Source organism: Pleurodeles waltl, chromosome 6, assembly GCF_031143425.1.
Source record: "Pleurodeles waltl isolate 20211129_DDA chromosome 6, aPleWal1.hap1.20221129, whole genome shotgun sequence".
Classification (NCBI taxonomy): domain Eukaryota; kingdom Metazoa; phylum Chordata; class Amphibia; order Caudata; family Salamandridae; genus Pleurodeles; species Pleurodeles waltl.
The window spans coordinates 1420854354-1420874026 of NC_090445.1; the positions used below are offsets into that span (position 1 = coordinate 1420854354).

Sequence of the window (19673 nt, forward strand, 5' to 3'; positions counted from 1 at the left end):
CCTAGGGGATGGTCCCGAGGAGGAAGTTTCCCAAGTGGTTCCTTGAGATCCCCGTACTGATACATGGTCCGCATGAAGAAATGCAAAAAAAAAAAAAGATGAACGAGTCGCCGTCAGCCACAATACCACAAGTGTTGGGGGTGGAGTGAGTGGCCTACTGCCCCCATTATACACTGCTATGCTTTAGTTCCTTAAAGATTATCAGCCACAAGTCACACCCATACAATGCTGTAAAGTTGACCTTCTGTTTAGTTTATATACCCTTCCTACCCCTCCCCCCCTAGTTGTCCTCCTCTTCCTTTTTTTTCCCTTTCTTCTCCTTATTCGTGTTCTTCTTTTCCTTATGGTTTATCCTCCAAGTTATAGATTGAAACGGGTTTCCTCTCCCTAAATTTGTTATTCATATGCATGACACAAATCAATGCTGTAGATCGATGGAGAGCATTGCACAGATTGTCAATAGGATTAGTGTATTAGAGTTAGGATCCGACAAACCCATAAATGCTAAGGAGTACACCACAGGAATATAAAATGAAGCACAAGAAATGTATACCATAAGTGCGGCTTGTTTAATGACCAGGTATAACGAGTGTACGTGATTACTTTGAACTGACATACAAATGTAAAATAACAAACTGTTAATAAAAATATATTAAAAAAAAAAAAAAAAAGGAAATTCTGTTCTATCTTACCTAAACAAAGATTGCAAAGGCCTGACCTGCCAATAGTATCTGAGGACTTTAGTTCAGATTGAGTTCAGTGTGGTTTCCCGGGTTTGAGTCCCTCGCAGTCCTGGGGAACTAAAATGTGATGCAGCCTTTAATTTTATTCCCAAATGTTCGGAGACAGGGTGTGGGTACTTCGGCGAGAGTAGGAAGGTTTGTTCTTGGGAGTTACATCCACCTGTGGATGGTCTGCTCTGCCTTAAATGTATTAAATGATAAAACAATAAAAACTACTGAAAGAAAAAATTGGTATACTCAGTGAAATAAGCAACAAAGTGGATATGAGGAAAATGGGACATGGTCTCTTAGAATTTTAAACAATGAACTCTGTTTGGTATTTGAAAGAGTGTAGTCTATATCTGACTAATCAACATCACCATTTAAAATTGAAAACGATACTTAAAGATCTTACAAAAGGCAACAGGGTATTATAGTATAATTTTTATTTTGCAATCTGCTTAGAGACACTGAAGATATAAACGTGAGTACTGCTAATGTATAGTAAAGGAAGGATTGTCAAGTGGTGGAAACAGTAACTAAGATGTAAAATTTATACTGAGAAATGCTGGAGGGGTGGGCTGGGAAAAAAGATCAAGAAAAACAAAATGTACATCAAAGGCGCACACACACTATATTGATTAAATAGAAGACAAAGTTGGGGTTTAATTCATTTTTTGTGCAGGCTGCCTCATAAAAACGTATGAAAAGTGTCCAGTACTCATGGAAATTCTCTGGAAAAGTAACTTTCCTTTTTTGGGTAATGTTTCATGTGCAACAGGCATAGTGCTGACAAGTCATCTAAAGCAGCTTAAGGGAAAATGTTACAAAGGTCTTGGATGCTTACCTTCAATGCTTTGATTAATATTTCAGTCTTCACATGATTGCAACTCTTAAGACTACTTCTGCATTTACAAGGACCATGGGACCTGATTCAACAAAAACAAACACAATGTTATGATTTGGAGCACCCACAACCAGACAATTTAAAAAGCAGCAATCAGTGGGAAATACTCTATGCGAGTTAGTGAATGTTCCTGAAAGTTAGAAATGGTGGGGAGCAGACTGCTGCCATCTGGGGAGAAACTGAAACAGTAGACAAAACAAGTATCACATCAAAGCAACTTGTTCTTTTGTATAAATCTCTCCACAGACTGACAACTGTTTATTACTTTTAATGGAGTCCTGTTTCAGATGCAACAAATGAGAGGGTCAGTGGCTCCAAGACAAAAATAAAAATCAAAAACATGATTTGTGTTAAGTGGGGCTTGGCTTCAGTATCCAAATCCAACAGAAATGCTTGTGTAAAGTTGAAAACAAAATTGTGTGAATCATCAGAAAGGTTAACACAGGCTCTATCTATCTCTAACAATAGTATTTAACCAGGAGTGTGTCATGGTGGAATAATACGAAATGATTAAAAGATAAACTGGCTAGCCATGAATGTACCTAAAAGCGTCAAAGAAGTTGAGATACCATCTATATATTACTTGGAAGGTTTATAACTATTTCAATAATCCAAGTCATTCTTGCCACAGATAAACTGGCTAGTTAGTTTACCTGCTGCAAGAATACAACCACACATCAATTTATACATTCTTAAACTCTGGCTGGGTCATATATCACAATGGCTTTACTAAGAACAAGCATTTTCAATGCAATGGATTTCACATTTGCTCGAGTTAGAGCTATTAGCGTTGTAAATTCTTAACTGGACTTTTCTTGTGACATAAATTGAAAATTAAAAGTAAAAAACAGTTGACATAAGCAAGTCAATTCAAAGCACCACAACCGACATAAGTGTGAGGGAGAGAGCTACTGGCTGCCTGCGTGAATGTCTGGAAAGGATCGCGACTGGGATGAAAGTCAAACCGAAACCAGAGGAAGGGGCCATCACGTGCCGTAACAGGCTTTCTCTCTTGAGAAAGCGTGCCGTGGTCTGATGGCCCACAAACATTTTCACTTAGTGAAATCACCTGGGAGGGAACTCAGCACACAAAGAAGGGACATTTCATAAAATGCACCAATAAAAATATAGCATTTAAGAAAAGCTTAACAAAGAATGAATAGCAGTAGTAGGCGTGGTTAAAAGCCCACAGAGAGATTACAACAGGCCAGAGTGCTTGCACGCTCGATACTAAAAAGGTCATGCTGAGATTATTAACATGCGTTCCAATGGCATCTCAGTTAATTGCACATTGGGCACAAAGATACATAACTATCTTTACTAAAGCAGTAACTGCAACCCATCACAGAACTAGATATTGTAAGAATAAAATCAGAAAGTGGGCATTGCCTACATAGGGTATAAGCAAATTAGCAGATGACCTCTGCACAGTTGTACAGAAACTTTTTTAGCTGGGATATTCAAATGCACCACTGACAAACCTAATTTGAAAGCAAGCAATCTAGCAGAGCTGTGCGATGGGCACGCACGTGTGTCTGAGCTCTAGAACTCAGTGATTTGATCAGATAATATTCATAAATGTATCCTTTCACCACAGTTGCATATTTCTAGATGACTGATGCACCTCAGAAATATGATCATCTACTTGAACTTTGAACAAACATAAAAATGGACTGCATACGATGATGCGCGTTGCTGCAATGACCATTCACACTTGGAAACACTTACTTTTAGGGGGAAATCCAGCAATCCTTCTGCAGTCAAATCCCAATAAATTGCTAATTTTCTAATCAAGTACTAGATTGTTTTTTTCAGGTTAAGCACTGTGCAGCCTCTTCGTACCTTCCTCATCCCTTTGACTTATAAACCACTCAAGAAACCTTTCAAACCCCTGCAATTTTGGGTGTGTAATATAAAGGAAAGAAAATTTCCATTAATGTTCTGACAAATCCATCTTGGCATAATTGCTGATAACAATGTGTATATGATTTAGAGCTCACTGAACATACATAATCTCCCACTGGTTAACTGAGTGTTCCAAGTGCAAGAAACTTCACATTTGTTGTGTCTTATAAATTAATTTCCTGTACTTCGAAGGCACTGTAGAGTGTGACCCTGGAATATTTGAAAAATCAATTAATGACAGAATCTGCACAGACCTCTGACTACAGGAGTGGTAATAATTCGTCAACAGAAAATTCATAAACTGAAAAGATACATGTAACAGTACAAAAAGTGATTAACAGAAATAAAAAGGGTCTCGTTATTTGGACAACTTGGTGCTGTACTTTGTTTACTTAATATCCTCCATGTCAAGTCTACCAATAACACACTCAACGCAGATTGTCTAGGTCAACTTATTTACAATTTTAAGAAGTAAGTAAACACAAGTTACCTTTATTTCAATATTAGTACAAGCAGATGATGAAACACAATCCTGGAAATAACCTTTAAATCATATTGTCTGTTCTGCGACTCCTGGTCTGATGATGGTGAATGATATCATCCTAAGAAATGCAGTAGCTTCACTATAACCCTGCAATCATTTCAAGACATGTTTTCCCCATATTTTTCACACTTTTTATTGATTTACTGAACACAGAAAACAAATAAGAATGCAGATTCATGATTCATGTAGATGAGTTACAACAGCCAGAAGTTATGTAGTGACTGCCCCATTTTCCTTAATCATAATTAAATTTAATAACAATACAGAATTTACGTATGTCCGGGGAGGTCTGTGTGAATCACTATCAGAATATCAGGTGGATGTACCAAATGATGCACCAGGGTGTACTATGTAACTAAATCCATAGTTCCATCCAGTTCGGCATTGCTCCTAGTTTTCAATATCTGGAACTCTTCTGCCCCAATCGACTCCCGTACATGCCTAGCACCTTTTCAGTAGGGGGACTAGACAACTGCATTCAAAGCATGGTAATTACACGACGGACACAAACATGTGGTGCAGCAATCCCTCGAGAGAAGTACCAGTATATAATGTTTAACAGTACTTTTATTCAACTGTAAAATCATATCGTTCAGCTGGATAAAACAACTTTCCCATATTCACTGACTACCCTGTATGACCATATCATAAATATAATCCATGCCATTTTGCCCATCAGCTGAGCAAGGACCTGTATGGGAAGACTATGCTTTGTGAACAGTCTTCTGGGTATGATAGGTTCTCTGGAGAAAACACTATTAGGCAAACTTAAATTGGGCATTTCCCAATAGCTTCTCAAAAAAGCTGAAACAAACAAGTCCACATCATGTCAGAAAGTGTCATCTCACAGTCGGGAGTCCCATTTACATTTTGAGGCCAACAGCAACCCGGGACCATCTTTCCTCAACACTGAGGAGTAATATTGCATAGCCACCCCATCATAGCTTCAACAGCTCCCCAAGCATCTTTGATTCTGGGGGTTGCACTGGGAAATCATTCTGCTGTAGTTGTTTTAATTTACCCCAATGTATACCAAAAAAGAATCTGGGCCCTCTCAAATTTAACTAACACTGGATTTGCAAACAAATCTCACATTCCTTTCTCACATTCACCTTGTAATTGTGGTCTCCATTTTTAAGTTATGAAAATAAATGAGTCCCAGAACTGGGCAGGGGGACGGTACCTTCCATCCGTTCTTCATACTAGTCTTTTATAAACTTTTATCATCAAATTTATTAAAAACAGTACATTCACAAGTGTTGCCATCAGATTATAAAAGCAGATTTATTTTCAAATTACCATATCTGCATGCCAGCTGGCTTTCCACCAATATGTGGCAAGCCAGCTTACCCCATATTAGTACTACCAGCCCAAATAATAAAGGGAGGGTCAGCTCACTCCTTTTCCTGACTTATTTATGAGCTACTTTTCACTAATTCCAAAAAGAAAAACATCGAACTAAGCCAAACAATTTGACGCACTCAACGTATTATGAAAACAATACAACAAGTATTATTGTACTCCTAGGCATCGTTTTCACTCCCCTTTAGGCAGAGGGCAAACAGACGTTCCTGATTTATAAATGATTTTTCTGTGTTATGAAACACAACATTGAGCGTTTGCCAGCTTAGGGTTTCAGATTGTTGCAGGACACTGCACAAAACAAAACCAATAAGGACAGCACATAACCAGCACCATTCATGTAATACATGGTTTTCGCTGAAAATTTCAACTTATGGCCTACATGCTACACCAGATGTTATAATTAAGTGCTTATCAAACGGAGTCATCTTGCAGTCTTTAATGACCAAATCCACTCTACTGACTGTTGCATACAAATTGATCTCCAAAGATTTAGAAACATATCTTACAGAAAGGTGCGAGAATAAGCAAATGAACAATAGCTCAATTTGTCCTGTGTAACAATACTGCAACCAATGATTCCATAAAAGACTACACAATCATTTTAGTGATTTAGAATATCAGGCCAGATGTATCAAGCCTACTTGCGTTCTGAAATGACCCGCTTCGCAGAATCAGGCCGTTTGTGAATGAAAAAGTCAGTTTGGTGTATATTAATCCGAAAGTACGATTCAGTAACGTACACAAATCGCTATTTCGAATGCGAATGCATAACGATCCAGTATTTGGAAGGTGCATGTTTAGGGTGTCCCTACCAAATAATGAATTAGAATGGTAGGTTTTACTGTTTTGTTATCCAGTTCCAGTTGCAAAACAGTAATAATTTACCATCAATTTCGAACTGGTGGCAACTTATTTGCAAATGGGAAGGTTCCCTACATAACCCCTTTCCCTTTGAGAATGTAAAAAAGTATTTTTAACAGACCAATGTCTGCTCTTAAAAAATAAAACAAATGTTTCATTTTTTTTAAAACTCATCCTGTTTTACTTTAAGGAAAACAAACTGCATTTCAAAAGAAAAAAATGCTTTATTTAAAAGCAATCACAGACATTGTAGTCTGCTGCAACCAGCAGGCCACCATCCTTGTGAAGGCTGCAATTCCTTAATGTTCACAAGGTAGGCCGATTTACGACTAATTAGGAATCACTATTTGGAAATTAAAAAGGTACACACACTTGGAATACCTACTTCCTAATTGTGATCCAAAAAGATCGCAATTAAGAAATTGGTATTCTTAATGAAGGCACATCTGGCCTACAATACTCAATCTATATATACAATTCAATGCTAATTTGTGTCATTAAAGGAGCTATCACCAGTGGCTGAAGACTGGTTACAAATTTTCCAGGGTCTGTCTGGCTGAAGTGATATTAGTAGAATAACGTACTTAAGTTAGTCATCTTTGGGTGGCAATCTACCCCCAGTCATGGCAGACGCCAATTCAAGGCCTACAATTTTATGTGACAACAACCTAATGTATTTTTTTAAATTGTAATCTTGATTTGCTTTTATTGCAATAATTATATTAACACACCTAATTAGTAGGTGAAACCTGATGTTATGGATTGAATTAACCTCACTTTTTACCATCCTGCCTGCGTCACAAAACCTGAAAACTGTATCCTGTCTCCGAGCCAGCATATGGTTTGTTTTGGATTTTTGTTTCAGTTTACCTTTTACTCGTTCAGGGTTGTGTTAATTATTTCTCATCAATAAAAAATAATTGACGTCAGCGCCTCCGATTTTTGTTCTGCAAGTCTCTGCATGTTTGTCTATGCTGCTTCAGATAAATAAGTTAATTTACAGTGGACATATAGTTATAACTTTTGTCTAACAAGTCCATATGTCTCGTCTAAACACAACATAAATAAATAAACAAACTAACAATGGAGAGATACAAATTAATAAATATTTAGAACACTAGGGCCCTAATTACAGAGCTAATTCAGTTTTGCGTACAACGTCTGTTTGTGTGGGAAACAGGCTTCTAAGCAGGACAGTAGTTTCTCATACACGAATTGCAAATGTGCTACGTGCCTCTGTCCGAATTTTGTACCTACTATTCCTAGCAAGTTTCAGCAGGTAAAATCATGTGAGGATCATGTTGGGAAATAGTGTGAAATTCCTATTACTCCAATGTTAGGCTTTTTTCCCACCAAGATTCTTCACAGATTTTAGCTACTGTTATCTTGTGGTCAAAAGGTGTGGGAAGACCAAGAACAGGTCTGCCCAAACGGGTTGCTAAAAGCCTGGAGTTTATCAGATATAAAGTCACTGTTTGTATGAATAGGATTTTATCTCTAGCAATGAATGTGTCTTTGAGGGTTATCATGACTGGATGTTTGCATAAAAACAGAAAAACCTGAATGCATATTCAACAAAATTAAGACTCGACATTGGGGTATATGACTGTTACACCTTTCATAAGAACCAATCACAGAATGCAAAATGATTAAACTTTGGATAGCTTTTCAGTGTGTTTTACCTTAACCACTGGTAAATCATTTTTATATTTAGGAAGCACCCTTGCTTAAGGAAAGCATCTGAGCGAAATCATATGTCAGTCAGTCAGACAACTTTATTCGTGTGAGACACATACACATAAGAGAATGCACAGCATTTCATAAAACCTGACAAGAACAGCTTAAAACCTGTTTAAAAGAGTAAAACAATAATAATCACCAAACCATGCTTATCAAAGAAAAATACATATTTTAATTATGGAGTGACTCTAAGACAAACCTCTTCATTCTGAAGTTATTACAAATGCTGACAGGGAACTCTACAGTGCATAAAATTATGTATTTTTAAGCTGAGCCTAGGCAGCGCATGCACTGTCCCTCAGCATGCTGTATTCACTCTGTGGGCTTATACACCGCCCATTGGCTTTTTATTTGTAACTTGGACTGTCCTTTAAAAATGCCTGCTTTCTACTTGGTAATATTTCTTCTTTGTCCCTACTTTTAATTGTTTGTTACCATCCATGGAGCAACGCCAAACTACTCCTAATGTTCCACTTTGGTGCTTATTGCTCTGTGTCTGGGACTACTTTTTATTTCAGTTCCTGTTGGGACGTGGGCTCATAGTGGAAACTTTGCTCTTGACTGAACGCATATTCAAAGGTCACACAGCTGCTTCTTTTGATCTCATTGTACCCTGTAAGCCTCCCGACATCTGCATATATTACTAGGAATTGTCATGTTTTCGCTTTTAATTATGCACGGCACACAGTTTATGGCCGCTGCACTTTATCTTCCAGAATGGCCGCCACCTTTACTCAGGCAGAGTGATGCAGTTCCGTTAAAGGACCACCAACGGTTGGAGCTGCAACAAGACCCTGCACAAGACAATAAATTGCAATATTAGTGGTGGCTAGCATTATTACTAGATGGGTGTTGGACCTGGCCCTTTTTGCAGGGTCATCCCTAAACTTTTTGCCTTCTTCCACCTATTGATTCTAACCTGTTTTAGAACTCTGGGCATTTTACCCCTGCTGAACAGTGCTACAGTGCCAGTGCTCTATGTTTAATTGTACTGGTGATTGGTTCTTCAATCAATCAATCAATCATAGTATTTATAAAGCGCGCTATGTACCCGTCAGGGTTTCGAGGCGCTGGGGGGGGGGGGGGGGAGCGCTGCTGGTTTAGCGGTCGAAGAGCCAGGTCTTGAGGAGCCTTCTGAATGCGAGGAGGTCCGGGGTCTGGCGAAGAGATGTGGGGAGAGAGTTCCAGGTCTTGGCAGCGAGGAAGGAGAAGGATCTGCCGCCGGATGTCTTGCGCTGGATTCGGGGTACGATTGCGAGGGCGAGGTTGGCGGATCGGAGTTGACGTTTTGGAGTGTAGAAGTTGAGTCTGGTGTTGAGGTAGGAGGGTCCGGTGTTGTGAAGTGCCTTGTGAGCGTGGGTCAGGAGTTTGAAGGTGATCCTCTTGTCTACCGGGAGCCAGTGGAGTTCCTTTAGGTGAGGGGAGATGTGACTTCGGCGGGGTATGTTGAGGATCAGTCGGGCGGAGGCATTTTGGATACGTTGGAGGCGTTTGATGTCTTTGGTTGGGATGCCTGTGTAGAGTGCGTTGCCGTAGTCAAGTCTGCTGCTGACGAGGGCCTGGGTCACCGTCTTTCTGGTTTCTGTTGGAATCCACTTGAAGATTCTGCGGAGCATTCGAAGGGTGTTGAAACAGGAGGAGGAGACGGCGCTGACCTGTTTGGACATGGTGAGGGCGGAGTCCGGGATGAAGCCGAGGTTTCTTGCGTGGCTGGCAGGGGTGGGTGGGGGTCCGAGGACGGAGGGCCACCATGAGTCGTTCCAGGCCGAGGGAGTGCGTCCGAGGATGAGGACTTCCGTCTTGTCGGAGTTGAGTTTCAGGCGACTGTTGTTCATCCAATCGGCGATGGATTTTAGTCCCTCGTGGAGGTTTGTTTTGGCGGTGAGCGGGTCTTTGGTCAGGGAGAGGACGAGCTGGGTATCGTCGGCGTAGGAGATGATGCTGAGATGATGTTGGCGGGCCAGTTGAGCGAGGGGGGCCATGTAGACGTTGAACAACGTGGGGCTGAGGGAGGATCCTTGGGGGACGCCGCAGATGAGGTTGGTGGCTTTGGAGCGGAAAGGGGAGAGACGGACTCTCTGCGTTCTGTCGGAGAGGAAGGATGAGATCCAGTGGAGGGCTTTATCTTGGATGCCGGCTTCCTGGAGGCGGGTCAGTAGGGTGCGGTGGCAGACGGTGTCAAAAGCGGCTGATAGGTCGAGGAGGATGAGGGCTGAGGTTTCGCCGTTGTCCATTTGATGTCTGATGTCATCTGTGGTGGCGAGGAGGGCGGTCTCAGTGCTGTGGTTTCGTCTGAATCCGGATTGTGAGGGGTCCAGGATGGAATTGTCTTCGAGGAAGTGGGTGAGCTGAGTGTTGACGATCTTCTCGATGACTTTCGATGGAAAAGGGAGGAGAGAGATCGGACGGAAGTTTTTGAGGTCGTTGGGGTCAGCCTTGGGTTTTTTGAGGAGGGGTTGGATTTCTGCGTGTTTCCAGCTGTCCGGGAAGGTGGCAGAAGTGAAGGAGAGGTTGATGATCTTGCGGAGTTCGGGGGCGATGGTGGCGTTGGCTGAGTTGAAAACATGATGGGGGCAGGGGTCCGTGGGGGAGCCTGAGTGGATGGTGTTCATGGTTGCTATGGTTTCTGCCTCGTCCACGTGGGTCCAGGCGGTGAGGCGGCAGTCGCGGGAGGAGACGTCGGGGGTGGGGTCTGGCGGTGGACCGGTGATGAAGCTGTTGTGGATGGTGGTGATTCTCTGGTGGAAGAAGGTGGAGAGGTCGTCGCAGAGTTTCTGGGAGGGCGGGATGTCGTTGGAGTTGGCTTTCGGATTGGAGAGTTCCTTCACGATGCCGAAGAGTTCTTTGCAGTCGTGGGCGTTGTTGTTGATGCGTTCGGTGAAGTGGGCGCGCTTGGCTGTGCGGATCCGTTGGTGGTGTTCGCGGTTGGCGTTTTTGAGGGCGGCGAGGTTGTCGGGTGTGCGTTCTTGGATCCATTTCTTTTTGAGCTTCTGGCAGTTGCTTTTGGAGGTGGTGAGATCGTCTGTGAACCAGGCTGGTTTTTTCTTTCCTTGGATGGTGGTGGGTTTCTTGAGAGGGGCAAGGGTGTTGGCGCAGTCGAGGATCCATTGATGGAGGTTGTTGGCGGCTGTGCTCGGGTCGATTGCGTCGGGTGGAAGGTTGTTGATGAGGGTGCTGGTCAGTTGTTCTTGGGTGACTTTGCCCCAGCGGCGGTGGGGAGGTAGCTGGATGCGGTGTTGCTCTGTGGTTTTCTTATAGGTGAAATGGACACAGTGATGGTCAGTCCAGTGGAGTTCGGAGGTGTGGCTGAAGGAAATGTGGTTGAAGAGGGGGTCAAGGGTGTGACCGGCGATGTGGGTAGGTGTGTTGACTAGCTGGCGGAGACCGAGGTTGAGGAGGTTGGAGGTCAGTGACGCGGTGTTGACGTCGTTGGCATTTTCCAGATGGTAGTTCAGATCTCCCAGGAGGATGTAATCCGGGGAAGCGAGGGCGTGGGTGCTTGCAAGGTCGGCGATGGTGTCGTTGAAGGGGGCTCTTGGTCCTGGAGGGCGGTATTCCATGATAGGCACATCTGATTGACTAGTAAGTTCCTAGTAAATTGCACTATGTCTGCCCAGGACCTGTCAATCAAATGCTACTAGTGGTCCTGGCAGCACTGATTGTGCCACCCACATGAGTAGCCCTGTAAACGTGTCTCAAACCTGCCACTGCAGTGTCTGTGTATGCAGTTTTACCTGCCAGTTCGACTTGGCGGGTGCACCCACTTGTCTGGCCCAAACCTTCCAGTTTACTACATGTAAGTCACCCCTAAGTTAGGCTCATGGTAGCCCATAGGAAGGGTGCAGTGTATTTAAAAGGTAGGACATCTACTAGTATGTTTTACATATCCTGATAGTGAAAATACTGCCATATTTGGTTTTCACTATTTCAAGGCCTATCTCTCCCATAGGTGAACATAGGGGTTGCCTTGAAATATCTTTTATGTGTAATATCCCATTGGGAGCAGACAGAGATATGGAGTTTGGGTCTCGGAACTTACAATATAAAAATACATCTTTTGGTGATGTTGTTTTTCAAATTGTAAGTTTGAAAATGCCACTTTTAGAAAGGATTATTCAACATCAATCACAAATGCGGTCTAATGTTCCTATGGTTGAACATTACAATCTTCTGAAACATGCCCCCAATGATATGCACTGGTTTGTACTTGATTTTTTAAAACCCTTGAAAACGTGTAAATGTGGACCGCCTGTTGATCATTAAAGAGAACCAATGAATTTGGCTTGCTGATACCGTGAAGAAGAGTCTGAATCAACAGGTGGAATGGCAAATACTGGCAACAATGTAGATGGACTATCTTGAACGGATCAGTTAATGTGATGTATTCCACATAGAGGGTTATGAATCGTAATCTTATTTCATGGTTCTGTGCCTGCAATTGTGGATGCTGAACCGATATCCAGCAGTTCTACTAGATAGGTTATGGTCCCTTTCAGGAATACCTATTGTGTCCTTTTGTTTCTTATGGATGGTAGGAGAGTTGTCAGTCTCTTTATCTGTACTTCCATTTCTGACATTAAGTTGTATTAGTTGTTGTGAATGCTGGCTAATAATGCCCTGAGAACAATTGGTTGGGTTAATCTTTCCTTTCTGTTCAATGTATAAGTTAGCCTCTGGGGCTACCTACAACAGGGTTGTGAAAGTGGATTTAGTGTCGGAGAGCATTTAGATGGGCCATTATTATATTTAAAGATGGCCGCCAGTCATTGCAGTGGTCATGTGACATGTTACTACTTGAATGCTCTGCGTCAGAGAGACAGGCAGTGTGTGTATCTTACTAACACAGAATGAGCTGATGGCCTAGATGGATATTTTATTTGAGGTAACAAGGTCCACAACAGTAAACTTACCGTAGTTACTACCGTCTCTAAACTCTGGGTCTTAGTTAGGTATTTTTACCATTTTAAGATGGCCCCCATGCTCACTGGAATGGTCACATGACCTGTTACTTCCTTATTTAAACACACCGGGCGGGTGGCAAGGTTGATTCCGACTTGCATGGGTTGAGCGGATGCGGATGGAGACTGGCTCTATCGGTCCCATATTTAGACAGTATGAATGTGCTGCAATGGAGGCAGCGTTTTTCTAGAGTTTATGTTGTATGGCAGTTAAGCAATTTTAATAATTCAATAATTGTGGATTTGTTTACTTGGGCTTGTAGGTTGAAGTCCTCTTGTGTGTTGCTACGGAGTCTAGTTTTGCAACATGTTGTAAGCAGCGGAATGTAGCTATTCTGGTTGGGAGCCTGACACAGTGTATTATATGGTGCACGTTTTCTATATTTTTAAGGAACTTGTGAAACTTTTTTTGTCATGTAGGTGGTAGCTTCAACTAGTATCCATACTTGTGATAGTGGTGTTTTCCTAGATTCAACAGGCAGTACACATGATGTGATTTGGCAGATTGCATGTTCTGTTTTATAATTAATTTTCCTTATGTGTAGGTATTATTTCACAACACTGAGTCCTAATGAAGGTCTGATCGACCTCTGACTGCCAATACATGCCTGTCCTTACACAATACAGTCTCCGACCCCCTGGAGGATGTCCGCGGCCAGGACGAGGAAGGACCTTGTGCACTACAAAGACTTTTCCTTGAAGTTTGCCTACTTCAAAGGCAAACGTGATTATAAGTATTGGACTGCTGACCCCACCACTTGAGAACACTTCTGGAATGAGAACATTATTCCAGGGAGAAGAGCTGGATTCTTGAAATGGACCTGCCACTCTGCCTCTTGCTTTGTTGTGCTGGCTTGCTGCTGCTACTTCTGCCCTGGGAGTGAAAGGACTGGATTTTGATTTCTACATTCTGATTTCCAATGTTCTCCAAGGACTTGAACTGAGCTTGCTTTCTGATGTGAAGTCTCAGGGACATCAAAGACTTCATCTAACAGTGCCTGGGCTTTTCTGCTGAGAGTCCTGACTTGCTAAGTGGTGCCAAATCCAGTACCTGGGACTTTAGAAGTGGAAGCTAGTAACCTGCTGGAGAAAATCGACGCACCGCTGTGTGCACGCCAGAAAAATCAATGCAGCACCTATACCGCGGCTGAAAATTCGACGCAGCACCTATTTCACAGCTGGTAACTTGACACAGCGCCTGTTCTAAATGCGCATCCTTCGCACAGCAAGTGGGAACTTTCCACACACCGACCCTGGGTGTCAGATCTTCAACATCACAGCATGGACCTGAGGCTGCGTGTCTGGAAATCGGCGCATCGTCCTCCTTTGTGGAAATGAATCGATGCATCGCCTACCCGGAGGGGAAAGAATTGACAAACGGCCTCACTTGCGAGTAAGGAATTGATGCATTGCTTGCTCTTCTGACGCATCACCTCTCCTGCAGCTTTATTTCTGACGCATACCAGGTCCTTTGTGCTAAAATGATGCATCCATTGATTTCTATGGATTAAGAGTCAACTTAAAAAACTTTATAACTTTTCTTGAATATGTTTAATTTTTGTTGTTTTGGTCTTGTTCTATTCAGATAAAGATTGGCTCTTTTCCTAAGATGGTGTGGTGTCCATTTGTAGTGTTTTCAATGTGTTACTGTGTGTGTGGGTACAAATACTTTACACATTGCCTCTGAGATAAGCCTGCCTGCTAATGCCAAGCTACCAAGGGGGTGAACAGGGGTTATCTTAGGTATGTGACACCCTTACCTTGACTAGAATTAGGATCCCTACTTGGACAGGGTGTAAACTGACTGCCAACTAAAGCCCGGACCCCATTTCTAACAATGGGCATGCTGGGTATTGAGAATGGCGAGATGTGGATAGAATAATGGCAGCGCTGCCTGGGACATTGTGGAGGCTTGTGTTTATCAAGCCATTCAGAATTGGGCCTTCATTTCTCCCTTTTGCGTGTCGCCCATGGTTCCCTTCTAGCGATCACCTTTGCTGTCAGTTGTTGAGTGCAGGATTTCAAACTGAGAGGGCAGGACTTTATTGCTGATACAAAACACTGCCAGGCTACCGGTATAGTCGCCCTGACTCAAAGTCAGGTGTTGTGCCTGCGTTCCGAGTGCAGTCAGGCTGTCCACAGCTTGTCACAGTCTGGGGGGACCAAGACCTTGAGTGCAGGCCATGGATTCACCATTAACTGGACAGTCTGATTACTACAGTGATTAGTTCTACACTGCCCTGCCTTTTCCAAACCCGCAGTTGCAATACATGTGAATAAATGATATGTGCATCTGAGGAGGATTCACCCCTTTTCCTAATCCGGGAAAGGATTGACTAAACACTTATAAGGTCCCAAAATCGAGACCTATTGGCTATGCAAATTCTTGTTTAAATAAGGAAATACAAACCTTTTAGAAAAGATAAATACAATGGTCAAAAAAATGCAAACGGGATTGGGTGGATATCCCATCCCATGGGCAAGTTTGGGATGGTAAAGCAAGTTGGTCAATACGTGACTGCTGTATGAGGGGCCATGGAAGTATGAAGGAGGGCAGTTCTCCTTGATGAATCTGTGACTACAGGAGGTGCACACTTCCTACAGACTATGAGGCACAGGACCTAAAAAGACTAGGTTAATTGACCTTTTCGAACTTTAAAGGAAGGTATGTCCTTTCCCTCATTATATTACAAAAATTGCATGTTGGTGGGATCCGCAGTGGCCCCGGAGAATGTCCTAGGCCTGGTTAGGCTTCAAGACGGGCAGAAACATGCTGGCATAAGCAAGACTCACAAGGACCATAGTACTCAATTTTGTCCTCCATTTTAATACCTAATGGTGTTTTTGATCATACAGAGAGTACCCCCAAATAAAGAGAAATCTTGTGGTTTACGCTCAGGTATTTTTAACCAGAGATACCTGGATCCCGTACATTTATACTGAATACTATATATCTAAGAATTCCCGCACGTATAATCCCTCTTGAGGTTGAGTTTGCCCTTATAGTATCATCTTGTCACAGTAAGACGATGTGTGCAATAATGAAGCATGTCACATTATGTGAATGAGCCCTTCTTGTCCAATTCTTGTAATTGGACAGAATCATGTTTGCGGATAGGGAGGTGTATGCAGTAAATAAAAAAATAAAAAATCTTTCCCCTGGGGGTCTTTTGAAAAAGTCTCAAGCACCCAGTATAGTGGGCTCTGCAACCTTGTGTGTGAAAGCATGTTGAAAACCCAGCTGAAAACAAAATAAACAATTGTCCGAGCCTGGAACCAAAATATGAGAGACCTTTCCCACATGCCCAACACCAAACTCTTAAAAAATGCCATACCTCCATCTGTACTTAGGGTTAGCTATTCCTAAAACAGCTGGTTTCGAGATAGCAGACTACTTCCTCCTAATGCCACTACTTTTTAGGAACTGGCCCTTCATGATTTTATCCTTGGCAACAACCGAGGATGGATTATCAAAAAGGGCAGAAATGTAAGCCAGTCAGTAAATGCTGGAGGCCTTATCAACGCTTAAACAGACCTTGATAATCCCAAGATTAAGAGTAGCTTCCTGGTTACTCCAGACTGAAAACCACAATGTTAGAAGGGCCCATTTAATAGTATATGTGAAATATCAGAAAACTAATTCCTAATGTATGATGTAAGAGGAATTCGGGGGGACTGATAGCACCTTCCTGAGGAAACATTATTTTCTATAACTGTAAACTGCTGTTACTAACGAAACCCCCTACTCCAGCACCATAAGCACTGACTGAGATACACTGGCATTTCTAGGTTTCAAAGCAGGAAGTGAAACCTAAGCACCCAGAAGAGAGAGGCATACTTAATACAAGCCTAAGAATCTGCTAAACTTAATAAACTTAAACTGAGTGTTAGAAACAGTAGAGGAACATGACCCTGATGAGCAGAAACAAATTCCTAAGAAAATGCCATAAAGGATGTAGGCTATTGGATCCGTGCACAATAGCTAGAATTCTCTTCTGTATGGGAACATAGACCATCTTATGGGACCTACTTAAAAGATGTAAGCTGGTCATGAATTTATCAAATGCATGGACCAAGAAGCGCAAGGCATTAGGTGTATGCACGATAAGGACAGCACTGTCTGAGTATACCAATGCTGCTTGGCTGATCATGGGAACGTCACTCATAGAGCTTACCAAAAACTAAGTTAAATTTTGAATATAAAAAATAAGAGTGGGGCAAACACACACCCCTGACACGTACCTTTAACTAGGGAAAAGGACTCTGAATTCCAAGAGTCTCCATATCTTACTCTTGTGACAAGATTTGCATGGAACATATGCAAGAAGTGCACTAAAGGTCGACCCATTTGTAGCAAGATATGCAATAGCTTTTAGAGACAGACCGAATCAAAAGCTGTGGATTTGTCTATAAATGCTAGCAGTGGTTATTTAATCAAGATTAGATGCAAATTTAAATACTGCTCCACTGTCCCCAGCCGTTCCCTAAAACCATACTGAGTTGGATGTAAAATGTTATTTGGCAGAGGCTCAAGCACAGATCCTGTTGTGTACTACTCTCCAAAGAATTTTGATTGGTGTTGATAAGCGATGTTGGTCGGTAACATCTTGGTTCCCCTCGATTTATTTTTTATAAAAAGAAGGCTAATTACAGAAAGAGGACCAAGGCGTTGGAAGATTACTGCGATCTAAATAGGCCTGATAGTGATCACTTTACAGAAACATTAGATGTCACAAGAAGTTCTCTATGGTTACAAGCTTGCAAAAATTTCTAAAACTCAACATCCCGTAATAGAGTCACAGTGGTACCACAACCGGTGGTAGCAAGGGGGTGCAAATGAGTTTCTCAATCACTAACTCCAAGTCTTACTCCAAAAAAGGTGATTTTACATTATGATATACCTATCACTTGTATAAACGAAAATACTTTAAATTATAGGTGAGACAATTAACTAGGAAATGGATATACCTGTGAAGCCAGTATTCCTAGTGAATAATAAATGAGTATCAAAAGAAAGTATAAGGAATGCCATCAATAGGTGCTCTCTTTTGGTCAAACTTTCTTTAAATTACAATTTGAGGCAGATGTCCCTCAATTACTTCAAGTTTGTTTCTTTTTAGGGTCGAGCCTGCGTTGCATGCGCTTGTGCATGCATTTCGCAGCGAGACTCTTTTGTATTTAGAAAAGGGCTCGGAGCCCTGTCAACTTCACGTCAGTGTTTTTTATTGGTTTGTGGGCTTCCCTAATAAAATCTGCTTGCTTTCATTAGTCGAAGGCACGCATATGTCATGCCTTTTCCGGTGGTTAGCCCTCCTCCAGCTCAGCGACCAAGTACAGAAAACATGCGAGGCTCGCTATTTTCCATCGGGCTCGTGGACTTTTTTTTCTCTAATTTACGAGCCCGATCTTGCTTGGCAGAAGTCAAGCGCTTTACATACTTGATTTCACTTTTTCGGGTTATGTACATAAATGCACTTTTGCCCGATAGGTGAAAAGTCGGGTTAGGAGTTTACAACGCGATCAGCTCTAACATGAGCAAACGCGAGACCTGTTGCATTGTAAATGCTTGTTTATTGTGCCTTCACAATCCTCGTTGATATTGGTGTTTTTAATGTAACAATAGCTTTGTGCATCCCTGTCACTTTTTATTTTGATACTTACAGAAAAATTCCCTTTCCTGAATCCCCTGAGGGATCTATCTTGCTGGGGCTAGTAGGATCCATATCTAGCATTTCTTTAACTACAGCCTTTGCATCTTGGTTCCATTTTTACCTTGTGTCTAGCTTTCCTGGCAGACTGGGCAAATGCACAATGTTATTGGATGTGGGTCTGCTCCCTAATGACCCTCATTTCCTTCCACTCTTTAAACCTAAATGGAGCTTCCTTTCCTAGAAACTTACCCATCTAGGGTTCTGGACGTGCTCTGTCATATTAGGGAGGTTAGTCGCTGTATTCTTCAAAAACTTGTATGTTACTTTATGGTCCAGCAAGATTCAGACTGTGGGTCAGCAAGTTGTGGTGGTGCAATGTGTATCAGTTATATGCCCCCTTTCATGGTACTCCGTGATCTCACGAATGTCCTCCATTTCTAACCCTATGGAAGTTGGACTGTTCCTTTGCCTACTTCATTTAAACATTATGCAGTAACTGCGGGCATCTCACTGTCAGGTGGGCTATCCTTGCTTCCCAACTATGGATGTGATCAGTCATCATTCACTCTTCATTTGCCCCTCCCCATAAGGCATACACTTTACTGACAGATGTAGGAACTTCTCCATACTGGGACAAGTTGGAATAACAAAAATGACTCACCATCAGATGAGGTAACCTTGCTTCCTAACATTATGTTGGTGGTAATGTAAGCCTATACAGAGGCCTAAAAGTTTTGTGTTCCCCCTTATCACTATTGATGATTCACCCAAGTGGTTAGCTTACCTCTGATGGTCTTAACTCCAATACCATGGACACCGTCCACACCAAATCTAAGACAGGCCCTATAAAACTAAACCATCTTGGACTCAGTTTAGTGGTTATGGCCCCAAAGTGGTACTTCAGACTGGAATGACTGTTCAATCATCCTCCTCAGTTTCTCTCAAACAGAATCAGTTCAAACGAGCCAGAACATTCTATTCATGATGTCACTGGTGCTGCTCTGTGAGGCTCGGTCACCA

The 19673-nt window shown here is 42.2% G+C and overlaps 1 protein-coding gene across 3 annotated transcripts in view; it reads right to left on the reverse strand.

Moving 5' to 3' along the window:
• PRDM2 (PR/SET domain 2) overlaps positions 1-19673 on the reverse strand; it is a 501039-nt gene that overhangs the window by 269267 nt on the left and 212099 nt on the right. For all 3 annotated transcript variants that reach the window (XM_069240785.1, XM_069240786.1, XM_069240787.1), the window contains one exon: positions 1570-1651. The gene's annotated coding sequence lies outside the window, so the exon portion shown is untranslated. The remainder of the gene's footprint in view (positions 1-1569; positions 1652-19673) is intronic.